General features: G+C 40.8%; 1 protein-coding gene across 6 annotated transcripts in view; it reads right to left on the reverse strand.

Moving 5' to 3' along the window:
* Nucleotides 1–16,658, reverse strand: part of rnf152 (ring finger protein 152) — a 59,464-nt gene extending 42,806 nt beyond the window's left edge. For 3 of the 6 annotated variants that reach the window (XM_040043641.1, XM_040043635.1, XM_040043638.1), the window contains exon 1: nucleotides 16,242–16,658. The gene's annotated coding sequence lies outside the window, so the exon portion shown is untranslated. Of the gene's footprint in view, nucleotides 1–1,340; nucleotides 7,727–16,241 lie in introns of those variants that run through there. The other 3 variants (XM_040043639.1, XM_040043636.1, XM_040043637.1) reach the window with 2 other exon arrangements.
* Nucleotides 16,659–24,498: the final 7,840 nt, after the last annotated feature.

A 24,498-nucleotide genomic window follows, 5' to 3' on the forward strand; every position in this document is an offset into this window, starting at 1 on the left:
CATTTTCTTTGCTGTGTGGGGAGATGATGATATGCGGAGTTTAAAGCATTCTTCATTTTGCAGTGGATGACTTTTAAGGTGGTAGAATAAATTCATGGTACGCTTACCTTTAACAAAAATAGTTTTATGGCATTTCTTGAAAATTATTACATTTTGTTCAACATTCTTCTTGTGAAATCCAAACCACTGCCAGATCATTGATCCAGTGCTGTTTCTATTTGGAACTAGCTCATCTGACTCCTCTTCAGTTAGTCTCATTCCCTCGCTCGTCTGAAAGGGCTGTTGTCGCCATTTTTTTCCCCCCCTATCTGGTAAACACGTATGCTCAGCTGAGTGTAGCAGACAGAACATTTTCCGATTAGGCGGGGGGAGTTAGTGATGCCTTCGCAACATGTGGGATTTAAAAAAAAAGAAAAACACCCTCAATGAATTACATGCAGTCCCAAATACATCTAGTAGATACGGTATATTGCCCCACCCCTAAGCCAGTGTGCACATTTAATAAATCCAATGGTAATTTTGCATATGCACTTTTTTGTTTTGCAAGATTTCGATGCACAAGGTCTCCAGGAATAGGGACAGTGTCTCCTACTTTGTCTTACATCAGTTGCCTTTGTATTCATTATGCCCAAGTTTACCCTTTCTTATGATATAATCTGAATTAATGCCAAAAATCACTTTTAAACTGTGCCAAACACCTCTATATTTTTAAGTTAATCTATAGCATTTTGTCTATTAACATTTCTTAAGCCTTACATTGGTAAGCTTGCTGCAAAGAGAGTGAAACATTTAGCATACAGGCTTGACAACATGCCAACAAATCAACATTACAGCTTTTAGAGAGCAGCAGGATACAAGAGTTTCTAAAGTTAGAAAGATCCGTGCATTTATGCATTCTGATGAACGAGGACATCGAGGGCAAAATCACTCAGGAGCTAACATTAAACAAGACTGTGAAGGTTACTTTCCTTCACGCTAGACAGGTGAGCTGTCACATGAAGTCACAGTTTATCAGCATCAGTCTTATCCTTTGTTAGGGACCATCCTACTGATCATGACAGCTCTCGAGACACTTTTATTTTACTAAATTCAAACCTGGTTATTAAAGTCAAATATTTTGTAGGTTTAGTATGAATATTTTCTCAGCTTCACAGACACAGCAGGTTATTACTCTGCAGGCTCGTCACCATGGCATTAACTTTGAAGTAACTTCCAAAATATGGTACCAGGTATCCTAGTAACAAGGAATGGTTCAAAGCTATGTAACCCAGGACCAAAGAGTTTGGCAGATGCCTCAAGCATAATTAAAAATCAAATGCACGCCCCTGCTGCTCATCTACCTTTTATGTGCCCTTCTTCTAAACTTTCCGTTATCACTGATCTTCTCTTCCTCCTCCCTTTGCACCATCAAGCTGCATGCCTTTTGGGGTTTTGTCCTACGTACAAAAAAGAAAGAGGAGGGAAAAAAAAATAAAAACTCAATCACGGCAGGAGTGCGTTGTGACTCCTCTACCCTACAGACACAAAACAGCATGCAGCCATTTCCACAGAACGTCCCCCAAAAAGCTCCAAAAGGAGAGGTCACCCTGAAAAAATAAAGCACATTTCCCGGGATAACAACAACATTAACAACTCACCTCCCGGGCCTCAGTTTGCCAGAACCTGGCACAGAATATGAAAAAAAATAAAAATAAAAAAAATAATACACAGAACAACTGCAGAAGCCTAATTTTTAGCTTCTGTTATGGCTTTCTAATTCAGTCCCCCAGTCAAATAAGATGTGTGTGCAAAGAGATAAAGATAAAGAGAAAAAATAAACCCTCTGTTTGTTTATTATTTATCTTTTTAGAGCATCTGTAACATCATTTAAGGCACCATATGCTGCTGCTGTTTATATTTCTTCTCTCATGATGCCTTCATGAAGAGCAGCTGTCACAGATTGTGTCACGTCCCCGTAATGAATAACGAAGGCGTGTGCGAGGCGTCAAATCGAGGCAGACGGCCCCAGATGTTGGAATAAAAGAAAAGTGGGTCAGGTGTCTAGCTGATGCTGAGCACACGGCTGCGTGACGAGCGAGCCGAGGCTTCAGCCCAACCGGAGAACGGATGGTTGAAATCTGTCAAGCTTTAAATAAAAATGGAAAAACAGGTCACATGACAAGCAGCGGTTACACCTGAGCCGAGCAGGGCATAAACTCGCGAGTCCTTTGGTTGCAGTTCATTAAAAGGTCAAAAGGTGAGGCGTAGAGTCACGTCGCCTGAACTGCCCAATGAACGACTCCCAGGGGCGTCTTGCCAGCTCTCGATACATCACTCGCTGCACAGTGGAGAGTTGTGCGCTCCAGATTTTTCACAGCTCAACAATGCTTCACAGCCTCATACGTCTCCAATACAAAACATCCATCAATCCTCCAACGTCTGCCTCAGACATTGAAATCCCAACCCCGACGCCAGCCGACGCCATCTCATCATGCAAATCCCAGCATTCAGGACATACGTCTTTCACCGTAAATCGACCATTTACAGTCCAGCTCATCAATCATATCTGGATCATTTCACAAATCGCACAACACACCCTTGTTTTATTAAAGCTCCTCAATTCAGTCCATTAACAATTACCACCGCAAAGTGAGCTTTGCACACTTAAAAACTTAATTACGCATTTATTAACACCTTATTGACATCAGTTCAACCCTTGCGATGGTATCTTGCTTTTAGCCCTTCGCTCTTTTTTTAGCACTACAATGACTGCTCTGCAAAGAACATGTGGATACTTTGCATTTAAATGCAAAAGGGCAAAAAGGAGAAAACAACTACCAAAAAAAAGAAGAAGTTCTGCATTTTTTGCTGCTGTTACTTTGAAATGCATGACATCTAGTTTGAATAAAATTCAACAGCGGTACACAAAACTCATGGGCTGGTATGTACCTCAATAATATAAAAAGAAGTGCAGAAAAATACTGTGTGGTATAATATTATGTGTGCTGGCTTTAAATCTTGTGTGAGACCACATACTGTACACCAGAGGTCTCAAACTCCAGTCCTCGAGGGCTGTGTCCTAAACATTTCCATGTGTCCTTGTTGCAACACACCTGAATAAAATTAATAGGTCATTAGTAAGACTAGAACCTGACTGCATGCTTACGTGGCAACCCCTAACTGTACTCAAGTAAATTTAAGGGGGAGGACTAGAGTTTGAGGCCCCAGCTGTACATAAAAGATGGATGTAGTGACATCACACATGGTGATGTCACCGTTAGCAGGCAAAGTTTCGCTGTGAAGCCTGAAACTGCCTCCATCGCTATCATTTGACCGAGAAACTGAGGAAAACTAGTAAATATTTGCTGAATTGATCAAACTACAAGACTGAGGAGTCATATTACTATAGACGTCTTTTTGGAATATGAAGTTGCTTTTATATGGTTTTCACTAAAGTGACACTATTGACCTAAAAATAACTGAAGCTCGTGTTCAGAATTACAGACCATATTTTGAATCAGCCCTTGGATGTCTGATTATTATGCAAAGAATCCTTTTTGGCAGATCCCTAATAGTGTCTAATTAAAATGCATTTACAATAATCACCTAAAGCATTTAAACCTAAAGATTTTGACATGGTTTGGGTTTTACTACAGCTCAGGCCTGTTAAGGCATGGGTGCGATGTCTCTGCTAATCTGCAACATGAATGCCAGCAGTTGATTGCATTATAACCAAATAATCAGTAGGTAATAGGTCATTTGGGCCTGAGCCCTTTGTCAAATCAGTGAGAAGAAGCCCAGCTTGACTGTTTCTCAGCTGATTAGCAACCCCGCCTACCAAAGTTTGTGACATGCACCGCCACCCACATTATATATAAATGAAGCATTCGCTGCATAATTCCTCAAATAAGCATCTCAAATGCTCACTAGCTCGCTACCTGGGTACACAGAGAAAAGGGCAGCAGATATGAATATTTTACTCAGTTACTGCCTGACACTGTGGCTAAATCACTGTGGGAGACCAACTTATTAAAAAAAAGCATGGCTGAGTAGGTGGACCTGCCACAGGAACTACAAGGGGGGTATTCAAATAGTGAACAAGCACTATAAAAATCACTTTCTGTGGTCACAATATGGCAGCTCCGTAGAAAAAGTCAGCCCAATCGTTAACTCAGTCGACAGTTTAGTCGTCCAGCGCTTGCCTGATCAAGCCGTGTGGGTCAACGGACCACCATTACACGAACACAAGTGCCAAATTATCTCTTCGCTAATAATTATCTAAACAAAGTGGCTCTCCTTGGCTAACACAATAGAGAAAGCTGATGATGACGACTTGTTTAATTATGGGCACCCTGCACTTGTCTTAATGGATATATTGTTATCCATTTAACACTTGAGTCAACAACTCCACAATTCATTCTTAGTGACAGTAAGCTGCATTTGAATGCTTTACCTCTCACCATCTTTCTTTCCAACACGTTCTCACTCCCAAAGCGTAACATTTTACGCTAGGTGACAAATCGTCAACATATTTCGTTTTCAGGTACCCAACACGTTCCTAAATGACGACATCGGAAGAAGGAGAACACATGAGAACCGTTTGGACTCAATCTACACATGTTCGTTCATTTTCTTCAAATCGCTTTGGAAAACACTATTTTACATCATTTAACGTCTCGTTAATGTTAGGGATAAGGTTACGGCTGGAACGCCACGGGACGTGACAAAACGTCGCTATGCTACGCCCCGGGAGTGAGAATGGGCTCTTCCTTCACTTTCATTTCCATTACAAAAGAATAAGCACAATGTTCATTTCTTTTCTGTTGTAGAAATATTTTTCCTTGCTAGAGTCCAAGACGGAAGTCTACACAACATTCGAGCTGATCAGATGTTGAAGTAGCGTCAGCACAACATTTGTTTTGGAGCCAATTTTCAGCAAAGACTAAATGTAAAGAACCGTCAGCCATCAAACTGCATTTCATACACTGAACTTAATGTTCACAATGGCACGCGCATTACATATAAACTGCAGAATCCACAGATCCCGTTCAGTCCATCTTCTGTCAGTGTCAGAGAGAAACCACAGCTGCACATCCAACTTTTCTTCTTCTCATCGGCTTAATGGATTGTGAAGGCAAGGTAAATGATTCTCCTTGACAACACATGATGCATTAGCCTGCACCATTCGTCACCGTTTACAATGCATCCCGCGAATGGAAATAACTGAATCCATCATTGGCAGAGACACCCACCAAACAACAGGAACACCAGGACAGAGTGTGATTGAATCAAATTGGATCCTTTTCAGGAATCCGTGGCCACAGGTACACAGCACTCCTCCAAAGGGGAAAAAAAAAAAAAAAAAAAAGCATTAAATGGTGTCATTAAGGATGGATGTACGAGTCTCTATGCATGCATGCAAGTCATTTTAGATTACAGCAGCTAAACAAATCGACTGTCAGGCCGCGGGAAGGAGAAACACGGCGGTATCAGCTCACAAGCCTGGTGCAAGCAATCAAATCCTTGATATCAGGAAAGTAAAAACGATAACGGCATTAAAACATACTGATGTGTGCAATTCTCTGAAAGCGTCTCAATTTGTGGTGCTCTAACAATGTCACTTACTTCTCTCATCTTCCCTCTACTGCCACACACCAGCTCATCATTTCTCTCCTCTTTCCTTTTTCTTTTATGGCAAATTAAATTTACCCAAGCAGTGCACCATTCACCATCTCCTCATGCTATTCACTTTTTTTTTTTTTTATAACTTGCAGATATGGAAACCTTCCCTCATTACACAAGGTCAACACTGGCACCCCACCGAGTGTCGGGAAGCTCTCAAAAAGAGCTTGAAATTGATTCATCACTGGCGGCTCTCTCAGAGGGGATGGTGTGATGAACTTTATGAGTAGAAACACACAGATGCAGAGTGATTGAGAGCTCGTCCTGAACAGTCAGAGGTAACGGCAGGAGATGAAAACATACAGTAATCTAATACTTAAGCATTATATGAAGGTAATGTAGATCATAAAGTACTGCTGAAATCTCAAAAGGGACACTTCAAAATAAGAAATGAAGGAGGAAATGTTTTAATTTTTCTGTCAGAGAATAAAAATAAAATCATAAAAAAGGTGCCAAATACATTCAAAGCAATCAGTTAAGAGACTAAAAGAAAATTACCTGACACACATGTTTGTTTAGTTGCAAATTAGGTCCATTAAAAACAGACAGTTAAAGGAATATTTAATGAGTGGGCTCTTAAAATCTTTCTATAACCTTAAAGTTCTCCCTAAATGCTTGTTTGGTACTCAAATCCACATTAAATGAAGCTAATTTGTGGCAGGGGTTTATTTCCCTCTTCTTGTTATGCAAATGTCTCCTGAAAACACTTAATCTTGTTCAGTTTTTTTAATAATAACACAAAAACACAAATGCTTTTTCAGTCATTACATTAATAACATGAAGATGCAGAATGTGCAGTGTGAAAAAAGTCTTTACACAATAGCAACTCACACTTTCCAATGAAAACTCACATTCAGGGGGTAAAACATGGATTTCATCATTGTGCCTTTGTAATTTTAATAAAATGTCATAAAACTTCACTCTAGCAGGTTTACAGAGACAGGATGTGATGCACACATGCTCACAAGTGGGGAAGGAAGGCGACTGATGTACCAGAAGAATACAAACCGACTGCCGTCTCAACCTGTAGCTGATGGTCTCTCTTTTTTTTTTTATCTACCAGATTGAGACACCTGTCAATACTTCCCAGACACGTCATATTTATTATAGTTTGGGAACTTAAAGTTAGTCAACATCATGTGGTTAGCACTCATATGACTCCAGAATACTGAACAGGAAACCAGTTACTCAGCAAACTTTGTTTGTTGTACTTAAATGTTTGCATCATGGCTGCTGCTATGTGGGTTTTTGGGAGCTAGATGTGCCCATATTTGGACAAGAGGAGCGCCAAGTTATCAGCAAACGCAGCCAACCTGCATTTATAAACTTATAGTTGTAACACACAGAGATGCAGATTAGTAGGATATAAATAAAATACTAGAAATGTACTCGCTAAAACTGAACCACAAACTTACTGGATGTTCTCTACCTCACAGAAAATTATATTACAACTTAAAAACACTCCATCAGCCAAACACACTGGTTGGCTACAGCTGCCCGTGCCCTAAATCAAAGCATCAATCACATTAATTTTTAAGCTTTAACCACTTTCGTATAAATGGGAGTCTACTGGGATTGACGCCAGTGGCCACTAAAGGAACTACAGTTTTTTGCATTTACATAATGACTGCTTTTTTGGGGGGGAGGCTTGGAGTTTGCAGACTAACTGCACCACACAGCAAACTATATTACTGGTTACATAATTGCAATAAAAACACTTCAAAAGATAGAATACGACAGACATGCTTGATATTCTTACAAACACAGCATCAAGTGGCCCAGATGTTGCAACTTGTCTGCAATAAAACCTTTGAATTAAAACTAAAAATACATGAAATGCAAAGTTAGCAAAGTTAATACAGCCGAGAGGCGATGATAGTGAGGGAGAATAGTGGTGCAACGGATCACGGTTGATCCGTAATCCGATCCGATCAATCCGATCACAGCGGAGTGCGATATAATGAGCGGTATGTATTATTGTAGGGTCTACCTTACAATATAAAGCGCCTTGAGACGACTGTTGTTGTGATTTGGCACTTTTTAAATAAAATTGAATTGAGTTGAATTGAGTGGTAGATACAAAGCCCTATATTGTACCATAATTTTTTTTTTTAAATGACTGCGTGGAATGAGTCTTGAGTTGAATGTTTTTAACAGGCAAAAAAATACTTCAATAACTAAAAAAGTCAATGTTAATTTTTTGTCCTTTTTCTTTTTTTTGCTGATCAGAAAATTGATCCGATCCGTGACTTAAAACCGTGATCCGATCCAATCCATGAGACTTTTGACCCGTTGCACCGCTAAGGGAGAATATGCCAATAGTCATGCATCCACCAAATCAACAGCTTTGGGGCACAACCACAGAGCATCTCGTCCTTGCCAGGCACCCCATCATTTGGTAAGTTATCACAGAATCTGCAACGCTCCAACTTAACACTGCAGGCAGTCTGTCGCTCACCCACACTGGCTCATCACTGGCAAATCACAACTCAGCCCAGACACCGCCACCCCTCCCCCCGCCCTCACCCCTCACCATGCTGGTTCTTTGCAGCCCCCTGAGGCTAAACACAGTCATCTCTGTTAATACTGAATGTTAAACTGCCGCAGTAAAGTGCTGTATGGAAGAGAGCCAGCAGTCTCCCGGGCTGCTGTGTGAAATTATGTCCCCGACTTCAGGTAGCTCCGAAGTAAACAAAATGTCCTTTTCATGGCTCTCGCGTGTGTCTCAACAAGCGTTTCAGTGTTTCCTGCCACTTCCTGTTTTGGTTTGCTGGGCCCATGCTAGATCCAACCACTTCCTCCTCTCAGAGTTATCTTTACACAGAGAGAAACTCATGCTGCAGATAAGGATTGTGAAACTATTAACACACAGAAGCAGCCAAAAATTGAAGCACAAGCCTTGATGTACTTCTCCTCAGAAACAAGTGAAAATAAAGCTTGCAGGAGAACAGTCTTCATTTCTATGAAAGGCAGAGCAGCAGAAAACAGGCAACTCAACACAGAGCTCAGGCAGCATAAAGGAAACAAAAGGAAAGAACTCAATCAATATGGTAAAACTCCTGACACAAATTACCCACCATCCCGTAAAGGCCGCCTTCTCCCAACAGATGGGAACCAATTAGCCACCTGACTCCCAGAAAACACTTGGGCAGCCGTGTGGAGCCAAGATGCAAATGAAGCAGAGGGAAAGGTGGAAGCGGACCTGCCAACGTCCTGGGAGAGGAGAAATTAATGGAGGAGGCAGCGGAAGTGCGCTTTTGGAAAATGGAAAGAGAAAAAAGGAGAGAAATGATGTATGGAGGGAGCACAGAGAGCTGGACTGAAGATCCCCAGAGAGCTAACAGAAACAAGGGGGGAAATATCTAGTTAAGGAGGATGTTTATTAATATTGCATTAGCATCAGGTTGATATATCAAATGCCTCAAATTTGACCTACCTGTCATATTTAACCAACTCAAAATGAATCTTTGCAAACTCCAACTGTGGCTCACCAATCAGTGTAGGTGCAGAAAAAAAATGCAAAGTAAGTTTGTGATTTATGCGTGTTAAAATTTACACGAGAAGGCAGGGCTGCATAACACTGTGAGCTATACAGGATCAAAGATCAGTTCTTGTGCTCATGCCTTTGCTCATGGTTTGATGCGTAGGCAATTTGTTGAATTTTTGTGAATGCACACCTCTTCAACTGTTTGTTAATGCAAATGTCTAATCAACCAATCATGTGGCAGCAATTCAATGCATGGTCAAAATAACCTGTCGAAGAGCAAATTGCGCAGCAGAATGGGGAAGAAAACTGATATATGTGACTTTGAATGTTGCATGGTTCTTGGTCTGAGTTTTTTCAGAGTCTGCTGATGTACAGGGACGTTCACACAAAACCATCTCCAGAGTTTACAGAGACCGATTTGAAAAAGAGAAAATATCCAGTGAGTGACAGTTCATTGGATGAAAATACCTTACTCATGCTAGAGCTCTGAACATAACAGAGAGCAATGATAACTCAAATAACACCTCATTATGACCACAGCCTGCAGAAGAGCATCTCTGAGTGCACCTCAAACCTTGAAGCAGATGGGCTACAGCAGCAGAAGACCACTCCTGTCAGCTAAGAAGAATCTGAGGCTGCTGTTCACACAAGTTCACCAAAGTTGGAGAATAGAAAATTGAAATAAACATTGCCTGGTGTGATGAGTCTTGATTTCTGCTCCAACATTCAGATGGTAGCTTCAGGATTTCATATAAACGACATGAAAACATGGATCCATCCTTCCTTGTATGAGTGGTTCAGTCTGATCATGGAGGATATTCTCTAGGCACGCTCTGGACTCCGCACAAGCTGAGCATCATGACATGATAATGAGTTCACTGTATGACGACCCTCACTTGACCGCCAGTGACCTCCACGGTCACTCATGACCTCAATCCAAAAGAGCATCTTTGGGATGTGGTGGAATGGGGATATCACATCACGGATGTGTAGCAACTGTGTGGCGCTATTCTATCAAATATGAATAAAAAACCTGTGAGGAATCTTTCAGTGAGCATTGGTAAATCTATGCCGTAAATAATTCTGAAGTCAAAAACCCAGCACCGGCAAGCTGTTACAAAAACCTTAACCTGCGGGGTTGAAAATAATCTCCCCGTTTCAACTGACACTGAATAAATGTGCAACATTTTATGATGTTAAATATCAAACGTCTACCCAAGAGCAGAGAAAGAGACAAGCAGCTGGAATAAGATGCCAGGACGAGTTAAGCTCTCCAGAGGACAGTCTGAAAGCTGTGCATGTTTCTAAGGATCCTTGCCTCAGCAAACTTAAAGGCAGTGTTTACCTTCATTCCCTCTGACTGCTCGCAGAAGGCAGGCAGCTGCTGGATGAAGCCAAGTAAATATTGGTAAGTGTTGGTGATATAAGGCGACATATTCCCCCAGAGATTTAGTCGCACTGGTGCTGAAGTGTGCGACTCTGCATAACCTGGACTTCTAACAAGGACTGCATGGAAATGTAGGGCAGAGATGTTACATTGTTCCCTTGAAAGTCTGTTAAAATCGCTGTGATTTGTTACTAAAAAGAAAGTTGGCTTATAAGGGGGCTGCAACAAGGACCAGAAGAAGACAAATATAGATTAATTTCAACTGTGTGCGTAAAAAGCCACTCTGTGAGAAACAAGGGTGAAAATTCACAGCTGTAAATGAGCAAAGCAAGTCATCTTTAAGGCTTCCCTTTAGTCCAAACTAGTATACGTAAAACCTGTCCATATACTTTTGACCATCTAGTATGACCACATAACCAGAGGAGAAAAAAAACCATTCCATTTGCATTACTTCCTAAGATTTATGAGATTTTCACTCTGTGTTTTTATTTCTCACATACAAAGCACTATAAAATTTTGCACGTCTGGTTCCTTGAATTTTTTATTTTATTTTTTCCTCTAAAAAAGATTAATTGCCAAACCCCACAGGACCCAGGGCAGCCCACCCTACCCCACCGCAGAGGAAACTGTACCCACCCTAATATTCAATCATCTCCCAGACTACACAAGACAACAGACACCCAGGTTAAGTTTATTCTCCACCTCTCCTATGTCTCTCCCCCCCCTGCAGAGTGGACTCCTGCAAGGATGGAACAACCTCCCCGCCAGTTGAAGAGCCCCCCAGTTAGGCCGATGCACAAGAGGCCCCCTGCGCCAAGGCTGAGCCCCCGTGCACCCACCCGCCCACAACCTCGGTGACACACCGACGAGGACCGAAGCCCCCAAGGCCCAGCCAGAGCCCCAGCACGGAGGCGAAGCACCCCCGAACCCCAAACCCCCACGCCTGCCCCGGATCCACTCAGGGGCAGCCAGGCCACCAGGCCAGTAACCTACGTCCACCAGTACAGACCATCCTCCAGCCCCGCTGCACGCAGCCACAAGGAGAACAACCTCTAAGAGCAACCAGAGCCACTAACCAGGTTATGAACACAACCCCCGGGTTAAGCCCTCCAGGGATAACGTCTCTAGGGGTCCTCCAGGCACCCTAAGCCTGTCCCAACTCCACATCAACCACAGTAGCTAAGGCGGGACCAAACCACGACCCCCTACCCCCGCTAGGTGATGGAGCCGATCAAAGGAGCCCAGAGGGATTGATCTAATGTGGTGGCAGAGGCTATATCGAGACTAATGTGATCTATTAGATGGTTTCTATATTGGCTAGAATTAAGATTATTTTTATTTTTCCCAGTTCATGAGGACCGTTTTCTTGGCAATGCATAGGGCAGTAAAAACCATGTGGACTGTATTAGTTTCTGTAGTGACCTCATCCAATTTTCCCAACAAGCATACTAAAGGGGAGGTTGGAATTTTACATTTCAGACACTTTGATAAGTCTTCACATATCTCGTGCCAAAACTTCTGCACTGGTGGACAGAACCAAAGAGCGTGGATGTAATTGTCTGGTGTATTGCCTTGACAGTGTGAGCAGTTGTTGGAAGATGTAAAGCCCATTTTGAACATCCGATGACCTCCTCTGGGGCTGTATAGTCTATGTAGTATTTTGTATTGTATTAATTGCAAACTGGGATTTTTAATCAATTTAAAGGTTTTTAAGCATACCTGAGACCAGAAGTTTTGGTCTAAGCTGACTGATAAATCTGCTTCCCACTTTGCAATAGGAAGGGATATTGATTCATCTAATTTAGAAAGTGTTCTGTATATTTTAGATAATAATTTGGGGGATTTAAGAGTAAGGAAATGTGCCGCACTTGGTGGTGTTTGTAATTCAACTTGACTGAGGTTAAATTTCTTTTTTACTATGGATTTAATTTGTTGATATTCTAAAAATCTTTTCTTGTTGATCCCATATTGTGCAACTAGTCTGTAAAATGGAATAAATTCTGTTCCCTCTAATATATGTTCTAAGTATTTAATTCCTTTTACAACTCCATTCTGGGAAATTAATCATATTATTGTTTTGTAATATGTCAGGGTTATTCCAGATAGGTGTACGTTTGCATGGGATTAATGAAGACTCCGTTATTTTTAGAAACTCCCACCATGCTGTCAGAGAAAAGCTGATGTTGATGCTTTTAAAGCATTCATGTCTTTTGATGTTTGAGCTAATAAATGGTAGGTCTGAAATCTCTAGATTATTGCATAGTGCCTGTTCAACATCTAGCCAGGGCTCATCTAAGAAGGTATGTTTTAACCATTCTGAGATGAACTGAAGCCTGTTGGCTAAGAAGTATTGGTGAAAATTAGGCAGATCTAATCCTCCCCTATCCTTGGTTCTTTGTAGCGTTTTTAAGCTGATACGCGGGGGTTTATCTTTCCAAAGGAATTTAGAAATATATGAATCCAGAGATCTGAACCAATCTTGTGATGGTTTGTTGGGGATCATCAAAAATAAGTAATTTATTTTTGGCAAGATCATCATTTTTATAGTGGCGACCCTTCCCATGAGTGATATGGGTAAAGATTTCCATCTAGTCAGATCGCCTTCTACTTTCTTTAGAAGTGGGATGTGGTTTAATTTAGTTAAGTCTGAAAGCTTAGGAGAAACATTAATAACTAAATATTTAATATTTCCAGATTGTAGTGGGGCAGAGGAAGAATTATGGAAGGAGCAGTTAATGGGAAGAACTGTAGATTTTGGCCAGTTAATTGAATAATCTGAAACTCTTAAAAACCAGTTTATTAGAGTAATTACCTCAGAGAGGTTGGTTTGTGTGTTTTGCAGAAAAAGCAACACATCATCCGCATAGAGACTGATTTTATGTTCTATGTTCTTACATTTTATGCCCTTAATTGTTGTAGCCTGTCTAAATGCTGCTGCTAGAGGTTCGATAAAAATTGCAAAAAGTGAAGGGGAGAGTGGTTCCTTGAATTAAGTGATACACCTAAACTGCAGCTCCAGACTTTTGTTCTTTTTGCCTAAAACAAAGACCGCAATGTTTCTGTGAAATACCTCAGCAGCTTTTAAATTACTGCAAGCCCAAATCTGTGAGAGGAGAACATGTACATTTTTTTTGGTTTGTTTTTGTTTGGTTTGTTTGACCAAGCTTGTCAAATCCATCACATTTCAAGTACAGAGTACAATCAGATTTGTTTTGACTCTCACTGCCAAACTTTCTTTTCAGGCAGGTTGACGGGTTACCACAACTCTTCCCAGTAAACAAGCAACTTATGAATACATGTGGCTTTTGTTTGGAGGAACAACTTCTAATTAGATGGTGTTGACAAAGAAGAAACAAAACTGCAGCAATGTAAAGCTAGTTTGAGCCAATAGATGAAAACTGTGTAACTTGGGGAGATATTTTGTCTTTTAATAATATAAGTTTAAGGTTTTAGCAGGATGACTGCACTGAATGAACTCTTAAAGTTAAACATTTCTCCTGCTGCACTCAGTCTGATATTCTGTCTTTTCTGTACCATGCCCTACTTGCTTGCTCTGCAACATCTCCTGATGAGTCACCAACGCCGAACCCTGTTCATTTAAACAGCATTTAATAAACACTGTTAATTCATTTCAATTAATGTCATTAACATTAAATCCTGCCAGTTTGGCAGGTATAACCAGGCAAAAGGCCCTGGACCTAGCTGCACCAACTGTTTAATAAGCCTGAATTAAGAGAACTTTTGCACACAAAATTAAACCACTCCAACTATTTACGTAGAAACTACCAGGTAAAAATGTGCTTAACTGAATCAGTTAATGCTAGCTGTTATCTAATAAACGTGAACCAACCCAACAATCTACCAAAACTACTGTCATTTCATTAATATTTAATCAAATTAGCATTAGCATTAACTCAACAACCTAAAATTAGCTAACACGTGGCCTATTTAGAGTAGCTAATAAAACTAATATATATATATATATACACACCCTATATAGCAAACCACTGACAAAGCTAACATTTAAGTGCTAATATCTGATCTTTTAAGTTAAAGCTAGTTCAAGTGGCTAACTTAGGTTAGCAACTTGCTATTATAGTAACTAATATGTAACTTGTTAGGAGCGAGCAAACTCAACAATCGGATAAATCTAATGCTAGCCTGCAAACATAAGACTTATTTAAAAGTGTGCTAACTCAACCAACTGACATGTGTCACAAGCTAATAGTGATAAGAATAGTAAGCAACACTGCAAACAGACCTGGAGCACTGGTTTGTGGAGTCATGTTTTCAAAGCTTTTTTGCATTCATCCTAGCAATTTGAAACCAGATTGACGAGTGCAGGACAAGAAGCTACGCTCACTGACCTGTCAATGACAAAGTAACCCTCTTCTTAAGCATGCCTTCTGTTCTTCTGCTTTTTTACTCTAATTTGTGACCAAGAATTACAAAATAATCATCATATCATACTAAATAATACTTAAATCCCATAAAGGAAAGTGGTTAGTCAGGCTCAAGAGGCCTGGGGCTGTTTTCCCATAGATTTCAACAATGGATTAGAAACCAGAGGAGTCACACCCTGCTGGTTATTAGACAATGCAGATTCTTTTCACATCTTTTTTAAATTTAACTTTATATAAAAGGCTACAGTTCACTGTCAACCCTGTGGCCCTTTGAAATGGATCCTTCACTGCCTTACTATGGTGTTCAAACTTCTTGGTATTTTTCAAATAATTAAATTTAGCAGCCAAATTCTCACATTTGGAAGAGCCGACAGACTGTCGCCTGCTGAAAGTGTCTTTTTTTTTTTTGTTAAGAAAAGGGGGGGAGGACAGGTTATAAAGCAGTAAACGTTTAATTATTTGCGCAACAGGGAAATAAAACTGTGATAATAGTTCCAGATAATTAAGCTAAAGCCCAAAATTAGGTAGGAGCGCAAACATCCTAAACGCTGCATGAAGTCTGGCAGCTGAAAAAATAAATAAATAAATGACAATGTCATAGGGAAGATTAAGACTGGGTTAGATCAAAGTTTACATTTAGATTAGTGGTAATCAGAGTGCACAGTTTCATGAAATGACCCTGTATCTTCTTGCTGAAAAGGCGCAACAAGCGCTGCGTAAAGCACAACATGGATGGCCTGTGGCACAGCTGGGGCGCTTCACTTATTGTAGGTTGTTAAAAACCATTTACAGAATAAAATTCAGGCAGTGTTTGAGGACATAAGCGTTTAAACATGAATTCTCGCAGTCTCAGTAAACACAGCGGGCAGATAAAGCTGAGCAGACCCAATTACCGAAGTGCATACTGGTAAGGGCAGTTTGATGAAGGCGCAGGGATCCTGATAACAACACAAAGGAAGTGCGATAAAGAAACAAAGAGGAAGGTAAATCCGCTCGTACAGGAACTTCTTGTGCTTTTGCAAAAGTGCACACCGCTAAAATACTCATTTTCCTAAAATAAGTACCTAAATAAAGTCACTATCATGCATTCCGTGTTGCGCGAATCACCGAGCACAATGCGCACGCAAAAGTGAGCAGACAAAGCCAAACAACGGGGATGCTGCTCCTACCTTTGCACGACAAAACAAAGCAATCCTCTCCCTCATGATAACTTGTTTCTTCCGTGTTTCGAACCCCTTAGACCAGGCTTCACTCACCAAATCACCGTTTTAAGAGATAAGAGGAAGAGAGACACGGCGCTTACCTTTTGTTAGTTCCTCTGTCTGCCTGATGTATGACGGCGGATGCCTGCTCTCCACCGCTCCTCTGTAGATTTAAGCAGGGCACCACCAGCAGCAGCAGCAGCAGCAGCAGCAGAAGAGGTGGTTGCGAAATTGTTGGTACGCGCTTCGGCTTGTTTAGTGGGCGGCGTGGCTCTCCACTGTTTTCATCCCGTGTTTCCAACCAGCCCTCCCACTCCTTGCACTCACGCTGTACTCGCTCAGCCTCCTTCTCAAAGCGGATACGCCCTCTCACTGTCAGGGGAAGACAAAATAATGTGTATAAATAAATACATCACAGGCTGCAGGTATCAGAGTAAAACAGGCTGCGCTGCGATGTGATGTGATGCGGGTCCTGCTGCACTCCCGAGCTCCTCTGGGGCTCTAACTGCTCTGCAAAAGGCATGTGCGGTTTTAAAGTGGAAACAGATGCCCGGAGGAGGAGGAGGGGTACAGTCTGTCCTTTTTGACAAGTGCCATTCAGAAAAGCTGGGGTATGTCTACACCCCACGCAACCACCCCCCAGCTCCTTTCATGCCTTATTATATTAATTAATCCGAACCCTAGATACATAAAAACCCACGATGTTTGACCCAGTTTCACCTCTGGTCTCCCATCCAGTCCAGACTTATTTGTGCCCCCTTTTAAGCCCTAACAACCCCCGTGGTTACCCAAGTTCCTTTAACTTGGTTGTCCTACTTTTTAAGTGGCCTCCATTTTACATTTTAAGTGCCTGCCCAGTATCGCCCATTCACGCATTAATTTCAAGCTAAATCTCCTCCTATATCCATTTCTTCTTAAAGGCTGTTCCCACATGCATGCCATTTCCATGTATAGCTCCAGCAGGCGCCCTCCTCCAACAACAAGGAAGCTCAGGTCGTTGTCACGCCATATAAGGGCGGCTGTGAAATGTCATAAGCGAGTGAACCTCAACTATAAAAACACTGCCAGCTGTAGTGGCTGACATTCAACTACAAACTATGGATCTACCACCCAGCTAAACACTAGGGCTGTTTTGACTGAGCATCCATGATCCCGGGGTTTTGTGGTTCAGATTCTTGTTTGCCATTATGATTTTTTTTATTCTTGATTCTTTTTCATGATAATTCTCTTCATGCACTGTAGGTTTTGGTCAAAGTGGTATTTTTAGTTCCCTCAGTGTTTCCCCGCCTGAATCATCTTGTCTGTGTGATCAGTATTTCTCTTTTACTTTCTTCCTGCTTCACTTTGAAAGTTTAGTTTCTTTCCATGTCCTGCTTTAGTTAAAAACACCAGTTCCAAAAAAGGAACAGTTTGCAAATATCATAAACCCCTATTTTATTCACAAAATAGAACATAGAGAACTTATTAAATGTTTAAACTAAGACATTAAAATATTCGCTTGTTTTGAATTTCATGGCGGTATCAGAACTCATGAATGTTGTAGCAGGGGAAGCAAAGGGTTGGAAATGTAAGTGATACTAAAATAAACAGCTGGAGGAATATTTTGCAACTAATTAGGTTAAATGGGAAGTGGTCAGTTACAGACGGAGTCTAAAAAGAGCATCTTTGAGTAGCAGAGTTTCTCAGAAGTAAAGATGGGCAGAGGTTTACAAAATCAGCAAAACTCCATCTACAAATTGTTGAATCAAGACTTTGAATGTCATCCAGAGAGAATATGAAGAAATCTCTGTGTCTAAGGGACAAGGTGGAAAATCAATATTGGATGCTAACAAACACTGCCGTGTTCTCTGCGCCAAAGCCCATTTACGTCTAGCAGCTGTTCAAAATGACCTTCTGTTTTTCAGAAAACTGTACAATTGATATGTACAATTTTTTGAAAATGTATTTTCAGAAAAATTAATCAAATGTGTTTATGAGATTTGCAAATCATCGTATTTGTTTTTAATTACATTTTGTTTTAGTGTCTCCTTGCTTTGAGATTTAACTTCTCTCTGTCTGAATATCTTCATCACTTTTACTTGTGTTTCATTCAGCTACTGCTTCCAATCTAACAATATAGATGTATTAATACAGTCCTGCCTCCATCTTTAGTGCATTGTCTGTTATTTTACCAGCCTGTGCTCCTTGTTTGTTTGTTTTTTGCCACTTCTTCTTCTTCTTCTTTGTGGTTTTAATCTAGGATTGCTCTTTGTGTTTCCTTTTTGGAGTAGGTAGATGGTTCAACTATATCGCATTCTGTAGATTGGGTCCTCTACACTCTACACCACCACATCATGGGATGTGCCAGCCTGGAAGCCCCACAACTCAAGGACCCAAAGGATTGGCTGCCCTGTCATATTATAGGCAGGATATGTTCACTGCCTGTCCTTCTGATGCCATGTCTACCGGAGCAAGCAAGCTGGAGGCAAGAGCCTGTAAGAAAGTTGGTCTCTGCGGGAGCATAAGGATTCCCAGATCGTGCTGAGGGAGATCGTTTTCTTTTCTAATTGGGAAAGATGAAACATTCTGCAGAAAGCCATGAAGAAACATTCAGAATTGCTTTGTTTCCTGTTGTGACACCTCCACACAAGGCTGCAGCGAGTCAAGCGTGCCTAAAGTGCGAGCATTGAATGGTTATGGTTATGCACAAGCAATAACCAATAGATCTGTAATAATCATAGCTTTGGGTGGGTGCTTTTAATATTGTGGCTGATCAGTGTGTTGCAGTTTAAAAGTATAACAAAAGTCTCTTTTAAATAATTGGAGGGAAGGCTGTGGAATTTGGCTTTGAGTTTACTTTCAAGTGATGTCAATTTCATCATTAGACGGTGAGCACGAGGCTCGTGGGGATATCCATATGCCTGCTAGGCTTCTGTGACTGTGCAGATTTGTCCAATAACATTACAGTGCACCAGCTACACATGTATTCTAGGCAGCGGACTTTGTTGTGCACATGGACTGTAAGTGATACGATGGCCTGTTCTACTTGTTTGTAATACACTCAGAGTATAAGCAAAGGCTCAAGTCAGACTTTTTACCCAGAATGTTTGAGTCTCAGTCCAGGTTTATACTTAAGTTTTAGTTTTGCCTTCCCACTTTTATTTTCTGTCACTGTTTGCTTAATTTTATGCAGTAAAACTATGATTATGATTATGGTTTGGATACGCTCAAATTTCATTGCTTTCTTTCTCCAATGATGATTTTACTGTACCTGTAATTACACCCCCATCTGCACGTCATTTCCTATAAAATCCTTTGTTATCCCCATTTAATACTGATGAGAATGCAAATTACCTATAAATAGGCAAAGGAGTACATTTTAGTAGCCATACAAATGGAAATGAAAACAACTGGCTTCTTAGCAGGAGCCTGATAGATTAAGCAGTAGGTGGGGGCCCACTGGTCACCAAACACCTCTATTGTTGCTAAACGACCCTGAGGCTAACCTAAACAGCCTAACTGTTGCTGTTGTTTACATATATATATTTGCTGTTTGTTGTATATATATAATTTTGCAGCAGGCGGTTCTGCTCGCTAAAGTTGCCTTATTTGAACCAATTGTTACTCAGTCAAATAAAAGCAAAGATGCAGTAAAAACTTTTTTTAATCACAACACAAGGCACTCTAAGAGAGTAAAAGAGGTTTCTATTTAATATAATAGATTGCAGAAGATGAGAATATTGCCATATTCCCTCATAAGAAATTCAAAAACTACCATAATTGTTAAAGTCTGATCCTCTGAGAGTATTATGGGGGTATTATAACCACTTTCTGCCAGTGAAGGAGCTCTGATTTGCTTCAAACGTGATTTCACCAGCATCAGATTGAACATTAGGATTAAATGTGATGAGTAATTAAAAGTAATGGCAAATGCAGCTCATAAGCGGACAGCTGAGGTAGATGCAGGGAAGTCTCTCAGTTAAATTATTAAAAGGGGGCCTTAGGATGCATTGAAAAAGATCTTAGATATACTGCATGTGTGAATGTGTGTGCTTAAGTTTCTTTGAAGCCACCTGTGATGCAGACCTAAGCCTCGGTCCCTCTAGAGTTCAATGACTGTATTGCTGCAGCCTTTAACACATTTTCTTTAATTATGGAGGATAAGGAGTTTGAATCTGTGATGCATCAAGACTCTGAAATGGCAACCTCCCCCTGGAGTCCACAAATGTCTGACAGAGCTTCGGGCTCCTGGGAAGTTTGGGAACTCTCATGCAAGATTGAGTTAATGAAAACAGATAGGACATCTGAAATGCTAATGCTGACTTTTTGGTGCCTAAATCTGGCTGCAGCCCATGGGACTCACTGGTTCAAATACATGAGTGAGCCTGTGATAGAGACGTGCACTTGTCACGGGAGAGCAAAGCTAAGCATTAGCTTACCCTCACTTAAATGCTGTCCATTCTGCTTTGCACTTACAAACAAAATGCTTGGCAGAAACCAAAAAATTGTCCTCAGGAGACCAACTTATAGAAGAGCGTTCACTTTACTCTGTCAGAGAGCAGTGAAGCTTTACGCTGCCCCAATTTCTTATCCTTTGTTCTACAAAAAATATACGAAGCTTGCTCTCCATTGACATGCACATTCGCTCTGTCCGCCCACATGCAGTTAATTAAAGGAACCACATGCACGGCTCAGCCAGCTTGTCAGACCTGCCAGTCATCAGCGCAGCGTGACAATGATCTGACCATCACTGGCTTAATTGGCATTCGGTAGACACGCTCCCCTCCTTACTGTAGGCTAAATAAACACACAGACAGGCAGGATGCAACCTTCAGTCTTCATCTCTCTTGATCGATAGCCCTGCAGCAGCTCACCAGACACGCGAGCAACCGCTGCGGGAGGATTCCTTAACCTGTAAACTTGGCTTAGAGAAAAACTGCACATGAATAGTGCAAATAAAGCTGGAGAGGCCAACTGAAAAGTCTATTCAGAAAAAGAAATCAAATCACTGGATCAGGTTTAAAAGTTGAGAGCCTCAGCCAGCACAGGAGACACATGGACAGAAACACATTCAACAAGCAAAGAGAAAAAGCTCTTAAGGTTCCTGGACACTGTCCGTGAGGTTAAACTGCCCAGTTTGACTGATAAGATAAGACTGACGTGACTTGACTTGACTAACAGATGACACATCAGATCCCAGTCACAAAGACCTAGAGGCTGGTCTATGATCAACACAAAATATTAATGGTCGATGGAGGTTGTTGGTGTCGCTAGGTCACAAAGAGGACAGTGCAGGACCAAGAGCCTCCTTTCATTCTTTTGGTCATTTGCACACATTTGCATGGAAGACATCAAGTTGTTAGCGAACACTCGCCAACTATTCTACTCTACTGTGCAAAGTGCAACATAAACAGGAAATAGAGCATTTGGCTTCACAGTAAAACTGTGCATTTTGAAAGATGTTGGTTGCAGTTGTGAGGTACAGTTTTTACTTTGAAAGAGAACCTTTTCCATTTCTGCTGTGCTCTTTTCTCAACTTTTGCAGAAACATCAGCGTCTTTGGTGCCAACTACATCTGATCTGGTTCTTACATAGCACTTTTCTCCTCTGAGCACTCAAAGTGCTTTATACAACTTGCTTCATTCGTAAAAGCGCTTTTTCTGTGTATGTGCTCTCTAACATTCACACTAAAAGGATTAGAAAGCAACTTGGGGTAAGTATCTTGCCCAAGACTATGTGCATGCAGACTGGATCAGCAAGGGATCAAACCACCAACCTTCCAATTAGTAGATGGCCTGCTCTACCTCTGGAGCTACATCCACCTCGTGACTGCTAGCAACCACTCGCCAACTGGTCAGGAAATATACATTTTTTTCCCTATAACAGGAGGTTGCAGGGGGTTCTAGGCCCGTGTGGCTGAGGCTTATAATATCCATCATACAAGGCTCAGTCTTTCAAGACTTGATTATTAGGAATCAACAGTGATCAAAAACAAGTTTGTAAATGTACAACGGAAAAAATGTTGGTATAGTCTAAAGAGAAAACTAGAAAGCATTGCACCAGTCAAATAACGTCTTGCCCTTTACTATCCTAGGTGGGGAAAGAGCACTTTAAGAAGTTTTCATCACAAAATTCTGACAAACTACTCTTGACGTCCTAGATTTAGCAATGATTGTTATTGCCCTTGATCATATCTGGTTATGGTCAACACATGGATCAGTTTTTCTTCCTTTTCTTAACTTGTCCTGGCTCTAATATTTCATTGCAGATAAATCATTTTCCCAGTTTAGCTGACATATAATTCCTTCTGGATCACATCCAGAAGCAGCTTTGATTTAAAATAAATGAGGAGAAGCATTTACAAACTACATCAGTGTCAGAAGGAGGAGGTGGGGGTGGATAGTGGGCGTACAAAGCACTCGACTCTCACACCACAAACTCTAGTATGTGGCTTAAAAAAACAAACAAAAAGAACATTTTGGTCAAGAAAAAGAGGTCATTTTCAAACACTGATTTTTCTTTAATAAAAGCAGCTAATTGCCTTTTTCTAACTCGGTTCTACCAGAACCAAAAAGTGCTAGTGCTTGGACATGCAGAGAAGGAAGAGTGCATATATTGGACTGAGTGGTAAATATGGAGCTGCCAGGCAAGAAAATAAGAGGAAGACCACAGAACATTCATGGATGTAGTGAAGTGAAGCAAGATGCAGGGTAGGGGGTTGGTGTGCTAAGTGAGGATGGTAGGAACAGGGTGAGATGTAGACAAATGATGTACTGTGGACCCGTAAAAGCAAACAACCAAAAGTGTAGTGTAGTGGATATTGCAATACAAGCTTGGATGCTCGTGTCTTCCCTGAACATATTGAATGACCATATTTGGAAAACATTAACAACATTTCTTAATTATGTTTGCATAAAACGTAATTGAAACCATTTATATCACTCCCGTAAGGCATTTTTTTTAAAAGTTTAGTCTCTTATTGTTTTTGTTCAAGTTATTTTTGGCAATATTTTGCAATAGTTTTTCATTTCTGCCACTTTTACTGCAGTTTCAGACAGTTTTACTGCTCTTTGTTCAGTGTCTGCACCACCTTCTTTGTGCATACACCAGTTGTCCACCTCCCACTTGCCAGATTATCTTTGCACTTTGTCAAGTTGACCGTTCCAGCTTTAAGTTTCCATTTTTTTCTGTTTATTATTAGTTTATTTTCTCATGCATTCCTGCACTATGAAGCAATTCACCTCACCCAAATTATCATTTCCTTATCCAATCAGAAATATTAGCATGTCCATGGACAGCAGCAGAGCAGCTGATTCACATAAGAAACATAAAAATATGATATTAGAAAAATACGGTTGAAGCCATAATATAGGCTGAAAGCAGCACGTGTGTGTGTGCGAGTGTATGTGAGAGTGCACTGACTAAATGTCATACAGTAATTATTATTTCTATAATGTAATATTTAGATGGACACAGGGCTGGTTTAGCTCTTACTCTTTCAGCAGAGGTGTTTAATGGCCTGAAAGCAAGAATTAATCTAGAAATAGAATTCAAACATAGACGTAATCTAGCAATAATAATACTTTTATTTGTAGAGCACTTTTTAAAACATACAGTCACAAAGTGCTTCACAGTCTGATTAAAAACTTCACATTAAGTTTACAGGTTCAACATTCATTCCTGCATACACACTTCCATACACACATGAGCCAAAATAATGGGGAACAATCAAGAGAAAATTAACCTCTAAAACTGAGTTTTCAGCTGTTTTAAAACAAACCACTGAATCAGCCGGCAGTCTATCAGGTAGACCGATTAGACTACGTCAGGCTTCCTCGATCCATCAGGCTGGTTAGCCTACCTGACGGACTGACGCTTCCAAAGTTTAGCAGCCACAACCTAAAAGCCTAGGATCACCTTTGGTTTTAAAATAGGAGCAGTTAAGAGGCCCTCAGCATGTTTGCTAAAGGCAGGAGCCTGACCATGTGGGACTACATGCAACTTTGATATGAGACAAGAAAACAGATTCTGAATCTAAGAATCATATTTGTTACTGATGCTCATTAGAGAAAGACACTGCCACTTCTTTGTGAACGCTTTTCTCTGCGTCATCTGAAATTGAATCATTTTGGATTTGGGACTTTAGTTCATACCACACTATACCCTGACTGTAGTTCAGTCCGAATCAGTAGAGCCCAAACTGCTGTTTATTGGTATTTCAGCTGATATTTATTATTCTTGCACTTGTCATTTTGAGCAGGAAATAATTACTCAGAGAATCACCTTCAACCTGTTTCACACACACATTGGAAATTTCCTCTTTTTTGCAGCTGGATTTCTTTTTAAGCCAGACCTAAGCCAGATCTTAGAAAACTGTCT

This window comes from Simochromis diagramma, unplaced genomic scaffold (assembly GCF_900408965.1).
Source record: "Simochromis diagramma unplaced genomic scaffold, fSimDia1.1 OVJJ01000602.1, whole genome shotgun sequence".
Classification (NCBI taxonomy): Eukaryota; Metazoa; Chordata; class Actinopteri; order Cichliformes; family Cichlidae; genus Simochromis; species Simochromis diagramma.